The sequence below is a fragment of the Budorcas taxicolor genome, chromosome 5 (genome assembly GCF_023091745.1).
Source record: "Budorcas taxicolor isolate Tak-1 chromosome 5, Takin1.1, whole genome shotgun sequence".
Taxonomy (NCBI): Eukaryota; Metazoa; Chordata; class Mammalia; order Artiodactyla; family Bovidae; genus Budorcas; species Budorcas taxicolor.
In genome coordinates this window covers 45,717,560-45,722,760 of record NC_068914.1, presented here as the reverse complement: position 1 = coordinate 45,722,760, position 5,201 = coordinate 45,717,560, and positions in this window count along the sequence as shown.

Genomic DNA, 5,201 nt, shown 5'->3' with positions numbered 1-5,201 from the left:
TCTCTATCTTGCAAGATAACTGTAAAGATTAATGACTTACATATTGTGTAGCACATACAAGGCACTTTCATAATTATTTTTACTATTTATAATTTCATACTATAAATACTAATGACAATGTATGGTACTTTATCATTCTATAATGCATTTTTGCCTATAATGATTATTTAATTTTTATCCAGCCTTGTGAAGTAGATTTTTTTTCATTCTTCATATTAAGAAACTGATGTTCAGGCAGATTAATGACGTTCTCCAAAGTCAAGGAGCTTGGGGTAAATATGCTGGTAAAAAAAAGCCCAATATTTTGACTCCATGTCCAAAAGTTTTCATTAGACCAGACAACTTATTTGAAACAAATGCTTACCATTGTATTATTTTAAATCAAATATAGCTAATATTTAGAGTTTGCCATATATAAAAATTACACTTAAAAGCAATGCCATTGGTGAAATATCATTCCTATCTAATAATTTATTTGGTAAATAAGAAGATATTGTTTCCGATCAGTGTATTTGCCAATGTAAAAGAATATGGCTTATTGTCCAAAGTACACTTTTTAAAATTACAACTGAATATGATTGCTCTACTCACCGTTTTTCATGTGTATATGTGTATATTCATCTTTGAATAACAGAGAAGTAAGATTTGTTCTTTCTACCCTAGCAGTGTTTACATTAATCTGGACCTTATTTGTTTGGATACCATATTCACCACTATCTTTATATTGGTTTCATTTGCACCATTACATAGTAGCAGCTAAAAGCAAAAATGCTTCTCAGAATTTCAGTTCAATTCAGTCGCTCAGGCGTGTCTGACCCTTTGCACACCAGGCCTCCCTGTCTATTACCAACTCCCGGAGTTTACTCAAACTCATGTCCATCGAGTCGGTGATGCCATCCAGCCATCTCATCCTCAGTCATCTCCTTTTCCTCCTGCCCTCAATCCCTCCCAGCATCAGAATCTTTTCCAATGAGTCAACTCTTCGCATGAAGTGGGCAAAGTACTGGAGTTTCAGCTTTAGCATCATTCCTTCCAAGGAACACCCAGGGCTGATCTCCTTTAGAATGGAAGTTAATATGCACTTAAATAGACCCAGAACCTTTGTGTTTTATATTCTTAGATCTCCAGGAAAGTTGTTAATAATGATCAAATGCCACATGAATGTTACTGAATGAATATGCCCATATTCAGGCTGTGACCAATTAAATATACTGAAATAGCAAACAAAGTAAAAATTGGAGTCAATTAAAAAACTTGAGTTCACTCTGCACTTAATTGACTGGTTGGTCTAGTGTCACATAAACACAGTCTTAGTTTATTCCTTTGTGCTGATGGAGTTGACATAAGTAAAACTTAATTTAAAAACCTAAGAAAGTCTTCAAGTTTCTTTGAGAGTTATTGGAAGTTTTTCAACTTCCCCTCTCTTTCTCAGCTGTTGCATTAGTGACCATGGTTTTGACTCACTGACAGTTGGAGAAGCTTGAGAAAAAATTCGGCAGGCTGTTGCTTCTTCTTCATTAGAGCTAATCTTCATCGGGCTGTTGGCAATCTCATTTGGCTTAAGACTATGGTGAGGCTTAAAATCAGTATCACTTATTTTCAGACTGGCTAACACTTTCACTTTGATATATTTTTTGGGGAAAATATGCAGGTTCTGTTGGAGTTAAGAGTTATACCTCTTGAACAAAAATGTTTACTGGTTCTTTTCAGTGAAAAGAAACATGAGAAGCTTCATGGGGAATTAAATTTTAATCAAAGAATCTGATTAAAAAAGTTTGCTATTGTAACAGAGGGAGTTTTTTTTTTTTTTTTTTTCCTGCTGTTGCAAAATATATTTTCTCATGTGTATTACTGTTGTTGTTCTTCAGTCATTCAGTTGTGTCTGACTCTTTGTGACCCCATGGACTGTAGCATGCCAAGCTTCCCTGTCCTTCACCACCTTATGGAGCTTGCTCAAACTTCTGTCCATTGAGTCAGTGATGCCACCCAATCATCTCATCCTCTGTCATCCCCTTCTCCTGTCTTCAGTCTTTCCCAGCATTATGGTCTTTTCTAATGAATCAACTCTTTGCATTAGGTGGCAAAATATTGTGTACCATAGCCTGCTTTATTGCTAAGAATATTTCAAAAGTTTGATCTTTAAAATTATAGACATAAATGCATCTACCACACCAGCCCAAACAATTTCTTGGATGCAGTAGCTTTTCTTTCTTGACTGAATAAATAAGATAAGTTATAAAAGTTGACAATTACCTGGCTGCTGTTATTAGGAGAACCCAGGAGGACTAAAGGGTTCATGAGAACAATATCCTATGATAGATTTATGCAAGGTGCCTTTGTGAAATCCCACTGTTTGGTGAGTTCTTAGGAGGTTGACTGAATGCACATCTAACCTTAGTGGTGGTTAACCCTGCTTAGGTTGGGTCTTTTACTTCACACCAATCCTTCATAGACACACCATGAAAAATAAAATGTTTCATTACCTCTGAATTGGCAGATTTCAGTTTTGCATTAGCACTGGACTTTTTAAACTGAAAGGCTAAGGAAAATCTGCTTTGCTCATGTAGTATTTTTTTAACTTATTTTTTAATTGGAGGAAGATTGCATTACAATGTTGTGTGTTTCTGCAAATCAGCCATAATTATATTGTATATCACCTCCTTTTTGAGCCTTCTTCCCCTCCCCTTTAGGCCATCACAGAGCACCACACCAAGTTCCCTGTATTATATAGCAACTTATCACTAGCTATCTATTTAACACATAGTGTTGAAGAAACAGAGAGGGTGATTGTGACTTGCTCAAGGTCACACAACTAGAGATAGAGACAAAACTTAAATCCAAATCTGCACAAGTGCTCTTTTTTCCAAGTGACAGAGCCAAAATCAGTGCTTTTCATCATCAGAGAGGAAGGGGAAAGGAGAGATCTCTTTCCACAATGAATCCTTTCTTTTCCTGACTGTGATATCATAAATAGAATACGTTTGATTATTGATTGTGAATCATCTATATGCATTTGTTTTAAAAATGGTAACTTTTATTATATTAGGGTGTGTATAACTTCATGGTCACTGAGAATTTAGGACAGGTATTTATTGGAAAGTAAATAAATTTACTTCTCTTAAATGTATCCATTTATCTGCAGCATTAAATTGCATATCTGTTCAAATACTATCTTTCTACTAAATGACATTTGAAAGCTTTAAAGTAATGTCAACTAAACTGATAAGACTAATGGCTGACAGGAATAGCCAGATAGCATGATTATACATGATTGTGATATAAACCATATGTGTCAGATTCCCTGGCACCACTCTTTTGGAGTGGTCCAGATCCAAAGAAGGGAGCTTTGAAAGGATATAGAACTGAAAAGAGTGATCACGAGAGTACTGACACAGAAATGAATTTTTATCTTCTACCCTGAGGAGCAGAAAGAGATGGACAAAGGCAGGTAACTCCAGGGTGACATGATCAGGGAACGGCCTTTAGTGCTCTGATGGAGTTCGCAGGGTGAATGCCTAGGAGACCCTCGCTATAGAGGCGCTTGAAGGAGCTTCCATCTTCCCAACCATATGTAAATCCCCATAGGCAATCCCAAGGCCACTGTGGAGTTAGTTTCATCCCAAATGCAGCAAGAACAACCATAAGAAAACATTTAATACTGAAAACAGTTTTAAGACAGGGTGGTTAGAAGACTTCTTGTATGGTTCAGTGATTAAGAATCTGCCTTGCAATGCAGGGGATGTGGGTTCAATATCTGGCCAGGGAACTAAGACCCCCATGCCACAGGGCAGCTAAGCCAGAGTGGCACAACTAGAAAGTCCATGTGCTGCATTCAGGATGCAGCCAAACAAATAAGTAAAATAAATACATATTAAAAAAGGAGAGGGTGTTTGAGGGAGGAGAAAGGAAAAGGAAGAAAAAGGGGAGGAGAAGGAGAGGAAAAGAGGGGAAGAGAGAGATCAGTATCAGTTTGTAGAATATGTCAGTCTCAAGAATTAAAACCCTAAGTCACATGATCTTGACTCTTGAAACACTATCTGTGAACTCAGTTTGAAACTATTGGGTTGGCCAAGAAGTTCATTTGGGTTTCTGTAATAGTGTATGGAAAAACCAAAATGAACTTTTTGGCCAACCCAATAACTTATTTAAAAAAAAATTTAGACATAAAAGGGACACGTATTTAGAAAAGTTCTCTCCTTCTAGGAACTTTACATGGTTGGGTATTCTGGGATACAAAGCAAGCTACGAAATTCTTGTCTGAGAATGTAAATGTAATGCCCTTATCCTAACAGACTCAGGAGTTATCAGCCAACCTCCCAGCTTTTTGATATTATAACAGGTTAGAAGAAAGTTCTTTTTAAAAAACCGCTGCATTGAATCTGCTAAATTGCTCAGGGATGTAGTCAATAATAAAGCAAGTAGAAAGAACCAACCTTGCTTACAAGTGACTATTAGTTCTTCCTCGATTTAAAGAAATGAGGTTTAGTAACCAACTCCAGTTTGCCACGCTCTCCATTTAAAAGGCTACCATGTAACAAAATCACTGTAGATGGTGACTGCAGCCATGAAATTAAAAGACGCTTACTCCTTGGAAGGAAAGTTATGACCAACCTAGATAGTATATTCAAAAGCAGAGACATTGCTTTGCTGACTAACGTCTGTCTAGTCAAGGCTATGGTTTTTCCTGTGGTCATGTATGGATGTGACAGTTGGACTGTGAAGAAGGCTGAGTGCCAAAGAATCAATGCTTTTGAACTGTGGTGTTGGAGAAGACTCTTGAGAGTCCCTCGGACTGCAAGGAGATCCAACCAGTCCTTTCTGAAGGAGATCAGCCCTGGGATTTCTTTGGAAGAAATGATGCTAAAGCTGAAACTCCAGTACTTTGGCCACCTCATGCAAATAGTTGACTCATTGAAAAAGACCCTGATGCTGGGAGGGATTGTGGGCAGGAGGAGAAGGGGACGACAGAGGATGAGATGGCTGAATGGCATCACCGACTCGATGGACATAAGTTTGAGTGAACTCTGGGAGATGGTGATGGACAGGGAGGCCTGGCGTCCTGCAGTTCATGGGGTTGCAAAGAGTCAGACACGACTGAGCAAATGAACTGAACTGAACTGATGTAACAGAAAATTGACTTGGCAAACTGAACAGAGCAGTGTTCTGGGTTCAATCATTTTGTGGGTCAGTTAGCTCTGTTG